Genomic DNA, 18,196 nt, shown 5'->3' on the forward strand with positions numbered 1-18,196 from the left:
AAAAACAAACCATAAAGAAGGAAGAGGAAGAAAGCAAACGAGGAAAATACACAGAGAGAGACAGAGTGAGGCAGGCAGAGAATTAGAGTGTCATGAATGAACGAGTAAATGGAAATAGAGAAAAGATGTCGTAGCCAAGTGGAGGAACAAAGAGCAGATTGTTGAGTTAAGCAAAGGGTCTTTCACTTCCTGGACAGTTGATCCCTCATGTTTTTCTTAGATTCCCTGATGAAAAGTTAGAGTTCACTGTCCAAACAGTTTCTCTTCATGCTGCGCATCAATGAAAGGAAATCTACAGAACTACTTCACAGGTAATCTTACAAAAATTATGGTTTTTCTGGACAGTTGGGGTGTAACCGCCTCATAGTGGTGCTAATCTGATCCCCGCTGAGACTGTCCAGTCTATTTCTGGGATGACACAAAGAGACATACAGAGACAAACATTCACTCTAACATTCACACCTACAGACAAATAGTCAAGTAATCTAATCTGCATGACTTTCGTCTATACAACAAACGCTTTACAAAATGTGAATCATTAGCTAGTTGTGGTAGAATGAACATCATTAGTAATGAGTATCGTTTGAGATTTTTTGCAGACATTAAAGAACAACTTTTTCATTTGAAAAGTAAATTTGACCTTTATATTGAACAATATTGTAAGCAGATTATAAGTATACCAGCATCAAAATCCATACGCAAAAAGTTGTGAAATTACTTTACTACACTGATTTGAGAGCTTTTGTTATTAGTACTATATAATAAATATAATGAAGTAATAAATGATTATGTATTATTATGGATTAACTATATGTCCATATATATATATATATATATATATATATATATATATAAGGTCATGCCACATGTCTTGATTTTCTTCTTTATATTAGACACAACCTGAGAAATGAAGCATGTTACAAATGTCCCTTTGTTACAACTGTAGGTGCCTCTGACATTTACTTTTACTAAGCTGAGGGTAAACTGCTGTTGTTATCCAAAACTGTTGCCTCATCGCTGGGGCCAGTGAAACCCACCATGTCGGCCAATGTGCTTAGGTTCGGCTTGATTTGTACTCATGCATTAAATCTACAGAAAACCAACCACCAACGACTGTTTTGCGAGTGTGATAACAGCATGACACCGACACACCAAAGCACAAATATAAAGGCTCACTTCATAGACCACTTGCGTAGCCTATGTCATAGCTTATGCCTAAATTTGATGCATGAGTATTTCTTAGCTTTCCGCACAGTTTTTTTAAAAGATTTGTTGCACTCAATACATGTCGTTTATATACAGATAAAAAACAGCTCTTACATAATATGGTTCCAGCTTGTCAAATGTGAAAAATAGCTGCTTTTTTTTAAAAGAAGAAAAAACATTGCATCTAAGATTTTAGGAATGTTTCTGGACTAAAAAAGCAGCAGAAGAAATAACTTTCAGACTGTGGAAATTTTGTGGAAATTCAGCTGTAAATTTTTCAACTTGATGATTAAGCAAATGATTAATAAATTAGATGAGCAGATTATTAGTTGACTGTGCATGAAAAATATCAGGTCATGGAATGCAGACTGAATGCTACATCTTCTTCACCTTGCAATTCAAAATGCAAATCTGTCACTTGTATAATATATTTTTTTTAAAGCTCAGTGAGGTTGTCAACAGACATGGCCTAGGGAGTAGAACATTTGAAAAACACCTACAAAGCCCAAACAGTCAAATTATGTTGCAGGAGGTGCACTTTTTCTTCAGCTAGTGGGAGTTTTGACATGAAGAAGAAAAAGAAGGAGACGATCAAAGTGGTTTACCTTGCAACTTATTCTTTAAAGAAAATGATCTGGCTGCCAGAGAGAGAGAGAGGCAAATGGACCTTTTTTAAAAGAGAGAGATGTGAGCATGAAAAATGAAGAGACCCACCACAGCAGGGTGCTGTGCTGAGTCGCACTGAACAACGACATAAAATGGTTCTGAACCAAAGCCAACCCCCAGAGCTCTCTGTGAATACTGAGGGACCAAGGAGAGGGGAAAACGGAGCGGAAATGATAGGAGAGAAATGTTTAAAAGAAAAACAGAGGATGAGAAGAGAGGGGCGAAGATGAAAAGAGTAGCAAGAAGGGGAAAGTGGAAAATAAGAGAAGAAAGGTGAGAACAAAGTGGGACCCTGGGTAGTCAAGTGAAGAAAAGTGTTTTCCAGTGTCTTCTTTCAAGTTGATAGAGTTTAGGAGGAAGCTTTGAGTGGAGGATACAATGTGCTTTTCTATAGTATGCTGCAAACTGTTTTTGTACAAAGGGAAGATGTGACAAAGAATGAATGCTCATGGTGAACTTATGATTATAGCAGTTCTAATGTATTAAACTTTGATGATCTGAATAGGACTCATTCCTTTTTTCTGAATCTGGACAAATGTAGGAATGGAAGGATGGAGCTAAGGGTAGGGACGGAGACTGGGAGGAGGAATTTGGAGAAAATCTCTGACAGGCTGGAAAATCCCAGCGGGGACTCCAAGCTGTAATCAGACCTATTGTAGTTCCTCTTGATTCACATAACAAACTGAAGAAATTCTTTATAATTTATTTTCAGTGTTAGGCTTTTTTCATGTCAATTTCCATAATCCTACAGGTTTGTAATTCTATACAGATTTGGTGAAGTAGTTGCATCATCCAAAACCCATAAAGTAACCGTCAGTGAATTGTGAATGGATGTCTGATAGCAAACAGAATCAGAAATCTCTGGTTCTCTAATGATTTCGTATTTTTATGTTTTCTGTGCGAATGCTGCAACTGTAGTTTGGTAATTCATTAAACTGCAGATGATTGCAGTTTCATTAATTATGTTAAAATATGTAAAACATGACCAAACGCCTGTAATTTATACCAAGATAAAGAACATGATAAACATTGAACCTACTAACATTACAATGTTAGAATTGTCATTTATAAAAAAAAGTGTTTTCATAGCTGATTATTGCAGATTAAAAATGAAATACTAAAACATCGTCAGAGTTGACATTGACCCAGAAATAGTTAGAATTATACTTAGAGTAAGTTGATTATAAACTAGTACCTACAGATGTAGCTGAATGAAGGTGTTTCCCTTTTTACTCTGAGCTTTCCTCTGCCTTGTTGCTCCTATTTCAATAAATATTCAGACTATTGTCAATAAAAAATGGCCTGATTTTATCTTGCATAAATAGAATCTCTTTAGTCCTGCTATGTCCTCTCTTTGATAAAGAACAGACTGCAGTGGCTGCTGCAGTGCTAAGGCGGGAGAGATGTAAGATATGAGAAAAGCATAGCAACGACCACTGTACATTATTTGTCATTTTTCTCCTCTCCCACCTCCACACAAGCACTTCACACGGACTTGTGGCTATGAAACACACTCGGTCATAAACCGGTAAATTAAAAGCCTCAAAACTCAAAACAGCAAATGGGGATTGGGGATTAGCTTCTTTTCAACCGTGTTATGAAGGTTATTTTTAGGCTTTTCTCAGGCTCACAATGGCTCATAAAAACAACAAAGTGAGTAAGCTTTTAGACTCAGATCTCTGGCTCTGTGTTGACTTTGATTTCCAGTAAATGTTGTTCACCACTTTTTTATAAAAGGGTGTTTCCTGACATATGTCATATACATGGAGAGTGGACTGTAAACTCAAAACCGACATGATTTAAAACCAATCTGTAATTTTGTTTTTTTGTCTGCGCTTTACACACACTAACATTTAATGAACCAACCCTGTGGCCTTGTGCACATACACACAGCAATAAGTGTTGGCCCTCAGCCTCCACAATAACTAATCACTCAGACAGCGTGGCCATGCCCTCTCATTAGGCATGCTGTATGCTGAAAGAAACATCGCAAATGACTCTGCATTGCCTGTTAGGCCCACTAGGATCTCAGGCTCAAAGCCACAATAGCTATCTTAGGTTACAAATACTCTACAGAGAGGTGCCAGTCCTGTTTTGTCTCAGGAGAAACGTAAAGGGGACAGACTCTGCAGGAAAATTCTGGACTGCGTGTGATTTTGCTGCTATGAGATATTGCAACAACACAACACATGTCACAAAACATGTATAGATTCTGTGCTTTTCTTTTCAGCATCAACAGAAGCTGTACAAACATTGAAACCTAAAGCCTCCTTGTGGTGCTCTCCCAACAATACTGATACTGCTCCAGAAACTTCATATCTCATTTAGTCTGATGTGGGTGCTGCCTTTTTAGCACTCGTTTCTGTGCTGTTGTGTTGCATCTGCTGATGCTTGGAAAATGACTATGTAGCCTGCTCTCCCACTGTAGCAGAGTTAGCGAGCCTGTGCTTTATGAATCTGACATTGTCAGCCAAGCAATCAACAAGAATTTGTTGGAAAGCAGATCACGGTGGTGCTGAAGTCAGTATTGTGTGCTCAAAGCAACAAAGAATTGGTTTCTTCTTTTTGGTGCAGGATTCATAAATTATATAACAGACAAATCTGGATTTTTTTTTTACACTTTTTCTTGCACTTTGTGCTCTGGATTCTTTTGACTCGTGTCTGTTGGCTCTAAATGCAGTTTTGAATTGACTCGTGCTGTTAGCAGGTGATGAATTGGATGGATAGGGTAACAGCATTGATTTTTGTTTTTTCAGTGTGCGGGTAGCATATTGACTGTCTGAGTAACTCAATCACTTTGATAATAGCAAAGAGGAGAGTGTGTGTGTGTGTGTGTGTGTGTGTGTGTGTGTGTGTGTGTGAGTGTTTGCGATTATACAGCCTTGTGCTCGACTTTGTGTCTCTTATTTGCAAATGCGGTGTTGTGTCTGTGTGCCTGTATAGGTATGGAAAATGTACTTAATGAGTGCTGTTGTCAAGCATTACCAAGTGTTGCCCGTCTGTTTGTGTGTGTGTGTGTGTGTGTGTGTGTCCATGCACTTGTGAGGTCTGCATTTTCAGCCTCTTGGCAACGAGCAAATGGAGTACCACTGAGTTCTGTTCTGGCTGTTCATCGTCAAGGCGCTGTCGCCCAGGGTTACAGGGTTGCTAGGGGATGCGCAGACAGACTGGCATCAGCAAAGTGCCAGCTAGACATGTGGGCTCTCTGCATCCAGATTCCCTGATCTTTTCTGCAACGTCCTCCCTTTTTCATTATACCCGGACAGGGCTGTGAATTTATCTAACTTTTTTTAATGAATGTGCAGACCTACATTTACCTAATGAGGCTTATACCCCAAATAGCTGATACCCTCCACTTATTTGAGTTTATTTGATTATCTACTGAAAACTTTTCCTCAGTAAATTCTACTGACAAAGACACCAGCTGTGTTTTCCATATGCTTATATCAAATTAATAAGCAAAGAGTGTTTGTTTTGTGAATATTTAGTGCGTTAAATAAAGTTGCTGCTTAAAAAGGGTGTTTTCAGTACTCGCAAAGAGGAAGGGAGCGTACAGTTTCATTTTCCTCCTTCTCCAATCGAAAACAACCAATCACAATTAGTAGATGACAAATACTATACTTTATGCACTTTATGAGCCCCTTGTTTCCAGTAAGTTTCAAGTTTCAAGTTGTATGGATGAATTTGTGTTTGTTTACTGTCAGTGATTAACTCCTTTTTATAGACTGAGTTGTTTGTCATTACTTTAAAGTCTATAAAATGCATAAATTATCATGATGCTTTTTTGGGTGTTGTTTTGAAATGTTTTTGTAGAATGTGTTTGTGTGTGTGTCTGTGAGCAAGAGAAAGAGGAAAGAATGGACGTCTGAGGCGCCAGCAAAGAGGATATGTCTGGCAGCTGTGTCATTTTGCAGTGTAAAGGATTATGAGAGAATTACAACAAATGAGCAGGAGGACCCACACACACAACTTTCGCTCTGCTGTGTGTCTGTGTTTAAATCAGTGATTAAGCCTGTGTGTACAGTATGTTCATTGTCCAGTTGCTGCCAATGACTCGCTGCTGTGGCATTTACAGCAGCTGTCTACCTATGACTTCCTGCAAACACACACAATGATATGAAGCCACGCCACATCAGATGAACAAAACTGTGTCAAAAAAAATTCTACTTTAACATTATCACAGAGACTCATTATGATTGAGTCATCGTGTGTCATAAGAATAAGCTTACATGTATACGACACATACTTTACACACACAACCCAGACGCAGCGATGACAAAGTCAGTCAGTTGTCTGGGATTACAAATGTGTAATGTGTCTGTGAAAGCATGTGTGTACTTGTATTTTTTTTGTGTGTGTGATTGTGTCATCTCATGCGCTCCTACGTTAGACTAGAAGGTTGTTGTATATCCATTGGGGCACCTTTGAATGTCTCCAAGGCTGCTGATTGTCATTTTTAAAGCTTAGTATTACTGGGACCCGCAGCTTTGGTGCCTGCAGAGCATTAACGAGGCCCTGGGAGGGTGTACGACCTCTGAACATCAGGAGGGATCTTAACAAGCTTTCCTTGATGTCACGATGTTTGTCATACAACATATACACTCACACAGATGAGTGCTTTCATCCTGACAAGGTCTCATGAGATAGCGTAAGAAGAGTTCCCACGCATTATTTAACCTGGAGCAGAAAACTTTAATATTCTGTACTAGAAGTTAAAATTAATGGATTCAATTTATGATGATAAAATAAAGTAAGCTCATAAATTGAATAAATCTATTTAATATTGATTAATCTTACCATTATAAATTAATTATCGTTGGAGCTAATAAAATCAGCACTTATTCACATTTAAAAAGCAGAAACAAGTAAAGTTTTGGTCTCTTGACTTAAAACCACAATTGAATTATTTAATCAGTCATCAGAAAATTCATGAAGTGAATTTCAGCTCTGTGTGTCACATGATGTTCCAAGAAGGACTTCTGGCAACCATTTACATGTAAACACCACTTCCCTCTTCAAAGCGATCCATCAGAAGGACTTTCAATCAACAGGACATGCTCTGTCCTGTCAAAACTGGACTCTGTCTGTCAGCAGTTCATCTGCATGGGTCACGGGTGTTTCAGGTTCGAGTCCGGGTTGTAACATATGTCACATATCACATGTTCTCACACTTCCTGTCTTTGCTGTTGCTCCCGGCTTTGTAACAAGTAAAATCCATGTGTATTCCTACTATGTGATGTTCCACTCAGCAACACCCACAAACCCACTATTGATGTCTGGTCATTAAATCATCTTACAAAATAACAGCTTCATTTGTTGATCGGTTATTCATAGTAGTAAGCTCAGGAATAAACGCCTGCGTCCAATGCTAGATAGAAATTTTAGTTGAATAATTTTTAATAGAAGGTTACAGATTCCCAAAGGTGCTAAAATTTAGCATTTTCCTTAGAGGGACATATCTCTACAAGTGTCTTGTGCTTCAGTAGACAAATTGTGTTTTCTTCTACTTCCCTTCCACTCACTATCTCTTTAATTTTCCTGCAGAAATCTTAGAGGATGAGGTTGAGGCTTTTTGGAGAACCTCCAAACATCTGTTATGACTTCCTCTGCATTTGCAGATCTTCATATAAAAGGACTCTTATCTCAACACGTTTTTACTGTCTGGTTACTTTTTCAGTGTCATTTAAAGGACCGTCATTACCATATAGCATAGTGATAAAGTGTGATACTTCCAAGTTATAATCACACACAGAATTTAAGGAAGTTTCCCTTGTATTTCAAGCTTGATTTCCCTCTTTTAATTTTCTGGCTAGGTCACAAGAAATCATGTGATCTTTTGGGTTTTGTTTTCTGAGGTCTTTAAGACGTTTTCCTAAGAAAAAATGCGTCAGCATCTTCACAGTCAGGTTTGCAGACATAATGCATGCTAACGGACTGAAATAAGCATAGTGTGTCTCCCTGCTAAAGAAAGAATTGCCAATTTTAAACAATGGGAGTCCAGCCCATTAAAGCCAAACAACTTCAAATGCCTGTGGGTCTGTTTTCACAGTGGCTTGGCCACAGTAACACAGCCTTTAACCAGCTGTTATTTGACTGCACAATAGTTGTGGTAGCCACATGCAGAAGGAAGGCTAACTCCACTAAACTAAGGTTCAAGACTGACCACAGGACAAGGCCAAGAGAAAAACAACACAGGAAATTAGCCGCTGTTTACTTTGCTTGTCTAGACCTGTTCCTACTAATTAAGCAAAACAAGCCCCTCGTGGATATCTGATCTCTAAGGAATGAGCTCTCAAGGTACGGCTGCATGTTTCATTGCCTGTTCTGCTTTTGAAGTGTAGCAGTGTTTGACCCATTTGTGGCCCCCAGGACTGTGTGCCATTGGCATTAACACTACAATAATCCCCAAGCGACCCAGAAAGTAATTTCTGGAGCAGGTGGTTATGTGGGCCATAGGCCTAATGACACAACAATGGCGTTATATGGCTGAGAAAGTGTTAAAAACAGCAGGGGTTTGGCATCTCATTGGACATTCGTAAAACTACTGTTTCAGATTTCTAACTGCTCACTGCACTCTTAAAGACAGAGCTCTGCTAAAAGCGTATTTTAAAATAGTTATATACGCACCTGTTTTACATATGTATGTCTAAACGCTTTCCATCATTGTGCGGATACTGATTGACATAATGCTTTCCCTAGCCCCTTAGACCTAGTCCATAGGTCTTGGGACTTATGCTTTTGTACAGATTGCTGCAATTCCAAGTGCTTCACAGATGATTGAACGTTAAAGAAAAGGCGCTCTAAACAAACATAATTAAATATAAAAAGGGGCAAAACAGTTCTCAATCACTTATTAAAAACACTTCACTATGGAGCTAGTGCAAAACCCCACAAAGACTGTTTTATTTACAGGAGAAGGGCTGATGTCTCTTATTTAAGCCGTCAGATTAGAGCAAAGCATATGTGTGTATTTCTGTGTGTGCACCACAGGCGAGCCAGACTGCTGAGCTGAGAGATGATAATTTATATTATATTTTCGAACCCCTGCTTTAGCTTCAGCCCAAAAAATGATGTCTCAGTATGACTTAGTACAGCTTTATTATTTTACCCACAATTCTGCATGGCTTTCTTGACAATTTGGTACGAAACAAAAGGGCGTAGGTTGATATATTTCCCAGCAGGCAGTTGCATTCATTTAGCCCCACTTGGGACATTTTGGAGGACAGTGTGAGGACAGAGGTGATAAACCAAGAGGACATTCCCATCAAACATTACTGTTTACTGGGGCATTTTTTTCCCAGACAAGGCCCTTGTCTCACGACCCCAGATGAAGCAGCAAAAGTGTAAGTGAGGATGAGCCTCACGCTCTCACAAAAAAAAGATCTTTTGAGCGTTTCGATTTGGTTTTACAGTTAGGGTTATAGTGAGGTCAGGGTAAGGGTTAGGTGCATGAATCTAGTTGTTTTGGTTGGGGTTAGAGTAAAGGGTTAAGCAAATGCATTGTGTTACTGAATGTCCTTGCAAAGATAGAAGTGCATGTTTGTGTGTGAGTGGTGGCGGCTGTTTACATTCCACTGATTCCTTTTGGGAATCTTGCTCCCTATCCTCTATTTCCTTGCTGATTTGCCTGGGAAATCACAAGTGTGTGTGTCTGTGTGTGTGTGTATTTTTAGACTTCTGTATGTAAAACAATTGGCAAATGTTCACAGACTACCACTTCCATCAATCCTTCACAAACAGTCACATCCAGATACATGGATTAACCTTGGAGTTGAAAATAGAAATATGTTGTCCATGTGTACTATGTGGACCTTAGTTCATCAGCCTGTTGCTCAGTTTTGCATCCCGAGCACCCTGAGTTGTTTAGAGATATGTATATATATATCTTCTTATCAACATTTCTAGGAAATCCTACTCAATGAAGTTGTCATAGTAAGTACAGGGACTGCAAATCTTACTTATGTGACTAAGCAGCTTATAGGGGCAAAATCTAAAATCTCTTCTCTGGCTCTGGTGTATGCTCTTAATTCCCCCATAAGAGTTGATATTATTCCACTCGCTATGTCAATTAGTTTTCCTTTTCTGTCTCTCATAATCTTTAGAAGCAGTAATCACACAAACTCAGGCTGGGGTTTTTGGATTTCTTTATTTTTTTGTTTCTTTCTTTCTTTGCTGAATATAGAACAGGAGCAAAAGTAGCGACTGTTAGACAAAGCAACATATTGCAAAGACCAAGAGGTGTTTTACATCATGGCCACTTTCCTTTAACTGATTTCCTCTTTAGAGGAAACCTTGCGATTGACAGCAAGCAGCATACTTTCTGGTCTGATAGAAAATTGATAAGATGCTTATAGATACTCAGGAAGTTCTTAAGTAACCAAGCAATAAAGAAAAGTCATTATCACCACAACATGATGACTGTGTGTGCACGCGTGGTGCAGTGTGTTAAGTGTCCAGGGCTTTGCTAATGGCTTAATATGACTTTGTGGTCAGGAACATGAAGAGGTAATTTACAAATGCTGTATTGTATTGGCTTTCTAATTTCAAAGAGAACTTTGAAGTGTCTGTTGGGTTGGAGGTCAGGTGTGTGGTGAGTATACAGTACAAGCGAGGAACTGACGAAAAGAACAAAATTAATGAATGACTGGAAGAAAGCATAAATCTTCCAAATTGAATTGTGAAATACAGGATGTTATTGTTTTTAGTTGTCCTTCAGATTTATAAGTGTTTCCTGATCTGAAGCATCACTGGCCCATGACTGTACCAACACACTAAGGGCTTTTACATTTTCACCGTCCAGAATTTTACATACCATGGATGAACACTTCATTTTATGAATGACTGCTCCTGTGTAGTCCACTTCCTTTGCCTCTCAGTTCCTCTGTGTCACTCTGTAAATGATATCAATGAATGTCACCTCTGTTTGTGCTGCTCTCCTCACGCATCTTGCCATATTATCCACCCACTGTGCCACAATGCATTTGCCTCTGGTCACCAAAGCTTCTTTGAAAGTGTCAGAGTGTGTCTGCAGCTGCATTTTCCTCTCAGACTGCTGCCTGCACCCGTTGGGTACTTTAATGTATTCCTTCACTTCTCTCATTCCTTCTTTCTGCCTCCTTCTCTCTCTGTCACAATGATGTCTGTTGCCTTCTAATTGGTTCATCTCTATTCTGACGACTCCATGTGTATGTGTGTGAATTTCTTGCTGTGTTTTTGTGTCTAATGCGTGAACGTGTGTTTGCATAAATAATACTGTATGTGTGTATGATTGACAGCAGATTTTCCACCACCAGCAGGCATTTGCTTGCTGCTCTGATGCACATTCAGTTGCTTCATTTGGTTTTCAGCTATCCCATGGGACACACTGAGCCGCCCCCATTAACTGATTTGAGACGGGGTTGTGGCAGCCAGTGCTGCTGTGTGAATAAATATTGTTCTGTGGTATATATTTAATATACATGATTTGGACTTCTAGTTCAGATAGCTGTTGAATATAACAAGCAGTTTGGTACCAAATGAGGTTAAGTTGATTATGCAGTTCTTGGCATTACTCGTGGTTGTAAAGAGACATCTGTAGTGCATAATTATATTCTACTATCTTCACTGGCAAACAACAGGTAATAAGTAACTTTTTTGAATGGGGTGAACAAAATGGGGTGAAAAGAGACTTTATGGCAAAACATAATGGCAAAACTAATTATTTAAAATAGGAACTAAAACTAAAGATTATTGTGCACATTCTCTCCAAATTTGCTGCTGTTCTTTTAATTCCTCTCTCTCTGATCTGGAGTGGCTCTTTTTTGCCGTTTGTACTTACTGCCGAGAAATATAAAATAATCTTCAGCTTGTGAAATGAGAAATCAAATGGAATCGTCAAAAAGGGGGAGGCAGGGCCTTTTTCTGTATCATGCAATCTTCCAGAGTTGCTCAGGCGTGTGCTGGATGGATTCAAACAGAAACCCATATATTGCTGTCTGAAGGTTGCCATGTCTTGCAGCATCCTCCCCCTCCTCCTTTTTCATATAATGGTAGCCATGTGTGGTTGGCTTCGACCCCCCACAGCCACCCCTACTCCCAACTGTTGTTTTGGATTGTAGATGTGCCCTTTGAGTCCCTGCAGGCCTCCATATTTTACCATATCTTTATAGGGTACCAGACATGTTGAATATGCTCTGGTCTGGTCAGAGACTGGAGGCTCTAGAGGGACAGTGGGAGAGGTGAGAGATGAGACTGGGCAGAAGAATGAAGAGAAATGGAAATGATAAGATAGAAAGGAAGGGCATGTAAGGAAAGATAAATTGTAGAAAAGACAAAAAAAAAAGTGCACCAGGAAGGCAGAGAAGAAACTGATGGTTTATTTGAGGGGAGGACAAGGGAGGTGATGGTAAACAAAATAAGCCAGTAGAAGTATGTCTGAAAAATGTCTCTGAAAAGATGGAAATCCCAGCAGCAGGTCTCAGCCTCCCTCCACTCCTTCACTTTTTCATTCCAACTCTTCTCTGCTCTTTCTTTTCTGTGCTCCTTAACCTCACCTCAAACCCACACACACAGCTATTAGTAATCTAGACATGTGCTCCCTTTTAAGCTCACACAGTGTTATAGTCCAGAGTGCAGAGGGTTGGAAGGGTCCGACCCCCTGCCATTCGCCTCATCTAGGTCGTCTAATAAAGCCACCCCTGCTGTGGTTATAGCCTGTTAAGACGTATCAGATTTCCATTTCACTTGCACATCTGCGCACACACACAGAGTGATACACCTCTATTAATTCCCCCTATTGCCCTGTGTCTTTTGTCCAAAAGGCTGGTGTCGCAGGAGGAGACAAATGAAGTGTTCTGTGGCAATTTTCAGAACAGTGGCAACGGTGTGCAGCCTCAGAAGCTCAGGGGTGTGTCAGAGAGAGATGAGAAAAAAGGAAGTATATCATTAGTGTTGGAAAATGTGTCATTGTTAGGGCAAGTGTTGTTAATGTGTGGCATGGTTTGTGGATCTGCTAGAGTGAGAATGAGATCGTGTGTCTTCAAGCATCTGTTGCATCTGATTATCAGCTTTAAGAACGAATTCCCTCAATAGATTTGTCTCTTGCACACACTCACACACTACATCCTTCATCCTATTCCACCCACCCTGATAATCCCTTTATCTTGGCAGCTATTCAACATATAAAGGCCAGTTCCGCTGAATAACGATGTGGTCAGATCTACTCCTCATTTACTCTAATGCTAATCTTCATCTCAAGGTGACAATGATAGATTTTATGCGTACAGTCATTCAGAGCTGAATAAATCTAATCAGGGGTTTATGTGAGTGTGTGTGTGTGTGTGTGTGTGTGTGTGTTCAATAGAGAGGAAAGGTCGGTTTTTCAATATTAGTGTCAGTTTAGTCAGGAATTAAATTGACACATGAAAACATGTTGAACATATGCTCACAGAGAGACAGACAGACACCCTTTGTAAAATCACTCGATTTTGAAGCCCTGTCCAGAGTTCAACAGTTCAACCCCCCTCCCCCTGTTCCTCCCCACCTCCCCATTAGTGTTTGCCAAGAAGGTCACTTACAATGTGAGTGACAATCCTTGAAATCATTACAACAATCCGTCTCTTTCTTTACGCTCCACGCTCCTATTTACATATTTGAATGACACGCCTGGCTGGTTTGTTTAATCAGTGTAAATTGCTCCACTGCACAATTACTGAAGTTGGATTTTTTTTTTAGCATTTTATTATTGGCTGAGCAGTGGAGCTGTCACAAAGCTGATCAATTTTAGACAACTACAGAATGTATTTTCCTACTGGAATGAAGAGATTACAAAATGTCATTAAATTTCAGTTTAACCAGTGTTTGCTTGCTAAGTAGTATGACAAAAATGTTAACATTGTGTTAGAAAGGTTTTTGCTTGTAACATTCAGAGGGTGACTGTGGTTTGGGGAGTTGCAGACAGCTATGTTTAACTGATGGGTGAAGTTCTTAGCACTAACAGTACTTCTCCTTTTACAGTGAGAAAGGGATCGTGTGGACTAGAACTGAAATGGAAAGATTTATTGTGCAAAACAGACAACTCTGCAAGGCTGTGAAAGCTGTTTTTCATGAGAATGAAACAAGGGCAGGAAAGAGAAAAGTGGAACTGAAATTGTATTATGTGTTTAAGGGTGAGAGAGTGAGTATTTTGTCCATGGAGTGTGATAGCGCCTCACACAGACACAATATTGTTAAGCTTGGCTGAATGAATGCTCATAGAATGCAGAACAACAGCCTCAGGAATTGGAGAAAAAGATGACAATAGGGCAGATAAGGTAGGAGAAAGACCTCCCAGAGCATGCAAAAACTGAGACATTAAATTATAAATACCAAACAATAGCGCAATTCTTTTCCCAAATACACATTTTTTGGCACTGAAAGTGAGGTTACCAGCTCCTCGAATTTCTGCTTAGTTTTTTGTTCCTGAGTGTGTTTGAAAGAAGCATCTGCAGTCAGAAGACCTCACGGTCATTTGTGTTCTTGAAATTTGAGACAGGAAGACCGGAAATAAATCTTTCTCATGGGGCCGTGTGACATTAACCACAGGCAGATTTTACAGGCATACACACATTTACACAAAGGCTGCACATACACACAGAGCCCCTGTGGACCATTATGGCTCTGCAAGACCGGGTTGGACACAGAAACGCTTATTGAGAGCCTTGTCATTCATGTTGAAGACACAAGACACGTGTTGCTGCTTCGTCGGCCTTCCAGCCAATATGTATTCACAACAAGAAAGGTTTGAATTCATGACACTAGATCCTCAGGGTAACCACAAGACCACTGTACTGTTCTGTAACATGCAGTAAAATGATGGTGTAAAGAGTTTATCATATACCACATAAACACAATGACTCAAGGAGGGAAACATTTATCTGCTTAGGAAAAAGGCTTCAAATTTTGTTTACATGCTCCCAGTGGGAGATCGATTATAAATGCTTCATCTTGCAGCAGATAGTGCTACTGTATCTTGGAAGCGTGGGGAGCATAGTCCTGTGTATGGATGAAGATATTACATAGATATGTGTAACATGAGTGAGAGAGAGGAGGGGGCGAGAAAACGGGGACCCTTGCTAAATTATGCAGTTTCAATTTCCCCATTTAGGGAGGATAGATCAATTTTCTCATACTAAAACCATTAACCCGTGGGATGGGCAGCGTTGCCATGGAAACTCGGATTATGTCCCTTGGTCAGAGGCACCTTTTTTTATGCTTGTACAGGCCTGCAGACACACACAAACATATGCACACGTGCAACATTAAGTATACAGTGCACTACCTCCCGTCTGTAGTGATGTATTTAATTCAACTTGTCCAGCCGTGTCTCTGCATGCGTATCTACTTAATTGCATTGTCTCAGTGAGGGTTCGGTCCCTGTTGCACTGTGGAGAGTTACATTTCATCAACCCCCCCCACCCCTCGGGTGTGTCTCTAGGGGTGTGTGTGTGTCACTATATATACTTCCTTCTTCCCTTTTCATGCTTCCTTCGTATAATCTTTCTCTCTCCTTTTGTCCAGTCCTCTGTTAGAGTTATCCTGTCTCTTTTTTTTGTTCAAAGATTTCCTTTGGATGCAGCATGATTTCTGTATATCTTGATTACTACCCCGTTTTTTCTCTCTTATCTTTTTCCTCTTCTCTTTTGGCACCAGTCCCCTATCCTTCATCTCCCCTCCCCCGGTTCTCCCACCCCCAACATCCCAATGGGCCTCCAGATAGGACACAAGATGGACATGGTGTGTATATTATGTGCTGCATCTGTAGTCATTGTTTGTTCAGTGATGTAAAAATTTCCCAAAGCCCTTCAAATATATTGTGTTTAAAAAGAGACGAGAAATGGAGATGACAGGAAGATAAAGCCTGAACAAATCATCTTTCTATTTAGGTTTTATTCCACGGTTGGTACACAGTGTATGCTATTGTCGAAAAACAATGGTGCAGAAACCCTGCAGGGGTTTGTGTTGTTTTCAGGGTTAGGGTTAGACTATGCAGAACTACTGATTTATTTTCTGCCCAGGAAGATCACACTAAACTGTATATAGTAGTTCCTGTGCATACAGTGCTTTTGTAACAATACAATTCTGGTTCCTTTCCACAAACGAGGGACTGTGGAAACAAAGCAACATTCTTTTTTATGGTAAAAATCTCTAGTCATCTATCTCCATCTATATCATTTTAGAAATTTTACTTCCATGTGCATGTGAGGGCTCTACACAAGCTTTCTTAAAGAAATCTGAAGCGTTTCCCACCTTAAAAGCTGGATTATTATTGTGGAAATGCCTCTGGCTTTCCTATGAGAAGCTTCCTGGGGCTCACTCCTCAGCAGCCATCCAGCTGTAAACCTTCCCCGTCTGTGTGTGCACCCAGAGGCCTCTGCAGAGAGAGGCATCATATTGCTACACTCACATCCACAGAAGTTGAAGTGCTGCTTTGCGTTCGAATGTTAATTCTCTATTTTCCCTTCTGTATTTCCTGGTATCCGACAGCTTGTCCAACAGATAAACTCCCACACACACACACGTGGCTCTGCCTGGCTGGTATGTTTTACAGCAACGTCAGGTAGGATCTCTGGCTGCCTCTCTGCTTATAGCAGAAGGGCTTAGATTGAATTTTTGGCTAGTTTCTTGCATGGAAGGTTATGCCTTCATAGGGCTTGTGGTTAGCCTTGGGCCTATGTATGTGTGTGTGTTTGTGTGTGTGTGTGTGTGTGTGTGTGTGTGTGTGTGTGTGTATATACACAGTTGGGTGAGGGTAGAATTTGGATGTCTGCCTTTAATTCCCCAAACAAATTCCTTCTGAAATGGCTTTTCCAGTCAGTTATTTTTTGTGGCATGAAACAGAAGAGCATCACACTGATTGTCTTTTATCTAAGGCTTCTGTTTTATTTCATCAAAGCCTTAAAGCACTGGGAGGAAGAGAATAACAGAGTACAGCTGTAGTCCTTGGCTTGCTGTCTTGTATCATGTGGTGGTGGCCTGTGAGTAGTTTTCCAGAATGAACAAGGTAGTCTGAGCTTTTATGTGTGGTATTCATCAAGCATTTTGGCACGAATGAGTCCTGACAGGGAAGAACTAATGGTTTACTCCACACATATTTCCTATTCAGCTGGGGAGTCTGTCAGAAAATGTATCCAGAGCTGGATCTGGGTTTTCACTTAACAGGTTCTGCATACGATTACAGTTAAGATGGTAGATGCTGTGGTTTTTTAAAATCCCATAACATGTGGGAGAACACAGTGGGAGACAGGGAATAGTGGAATGAAAGGGAATGGCTGCAAGTAAAAGGAATGTCCTGGAGTTTTCAGCTTCTGAGAGCAAATGCACTGCTTGCCTCTGTGGCTACAAGTTGCATTTAAAGGATAAAAGTAAAGACTTAAATGTGCTGTTGGACAACATATTGGCATTGGCGAGGTATAAGCCACTGTATGCTAAACAAGTGTATTAAATGGAACAAGCAAGTGTTCATTTGTAAGAGGGATGTGTTGTTTCATTCTTGTACATAGCATGCAGTAAAACAGGATTATGGAGTATTGATGAAGCAATATCCAAAGGGAACAGCTTATATATAAATTGCTTAGTCAATTAGAAAAAAGTTTTGATCACATCAAATCAGATTTATGGGTAATTTACGAAATTTTAAATTAAAAGCTTTATTGTCATCATTGACTACATACACATTTAAATATACATATTACAATGGAAATTGTGCTCCGCATTTATTCCATTGCCCTGGAGAGCCTTGGGCAGCCACAGGCAGCGCTCAGGGCGCTAACACTGAGTGTCTCGCTCAAGGACACACCTGGTGCTTGGGCTCGGATGTGAACCAGGAGACCTCCACGTCGCAGCCTGATTTTCTACACACTGAGCCACTGGGCAGCTGGAGAAAAGAATTGAACCTGGGCCACGGCAGTGAGAGCACCAAATCCTTACCACTGGAGCACCAGGAATTGAACATATTTTTCTGGCTTCAACATATAAAATAGCAAATAAGTTTAAAAAAGGTTTTATTTTTTACCTGCTTAAATTATTATTCTCTCTGTTTTTTTGACAGCAAAGATGCAAACGTAAAATATAAGCACAAGAGAAAAACATGGAAGGTCCAAATTATAGTTAATGCTGTGGTTATATGGTTATATGTCTTGACTACTAGGTCACATGACCTTTCTTTGTAGATAGACATGGTTTAATATTGTTATTATTATTATTGAAGAACTCTAATTGACAGTTATCCTGCACTAATGGGATGCTGAGCTGGTAACCATTGACATAACGACATAACCGCACACACCAAAACCAATATCATACCTAA

The 18,196-nt window shown here is 39.9% G+C and overlaps 1 protein-coding gene across 5 annotated transcripts in view; it reads left to right on the forward strand.

Annotated features, from left to right (window-relative positions):
* The window catches only part of pag1 (phosphoprotein membrane anchor with glycosphingolipid microdomains 1), a 44,626-nt gene that overhangs the window by 9,899 nt on the left and 16,531 nt on the right, over positions 1–18,196 (forward strand). The window contains exon 2 of one of the 5 annotated variants that reach the window (XM_067500403.1): positions 15,541–15,624. The exons of the other annotated variants lie outside the window; for them this stretch is intronic. The gene's annotated coding sequence lies outside the window, so the exon portion shown is untranslated. The remainder of the gene's footprint in view (positions 1–15,540; positions 15,625–18,196) is intronic. 5 annotated transcript variants of the gene reach the window in all.

This window comes from Channa argus, chromosome 1 (assembly GCF_033026475.1).
Source record: "Channa argus isolate prfri chromosome 1, Channa argus male v1.0, whole genome shotgun sequence".
Classification (NCBI taxonomy): domain Eukaryota; kingdom Metazoa; phylum Chordata; class Actinopteri; order Anabantiformes; family Channidae; genus Channa; species Channa argus.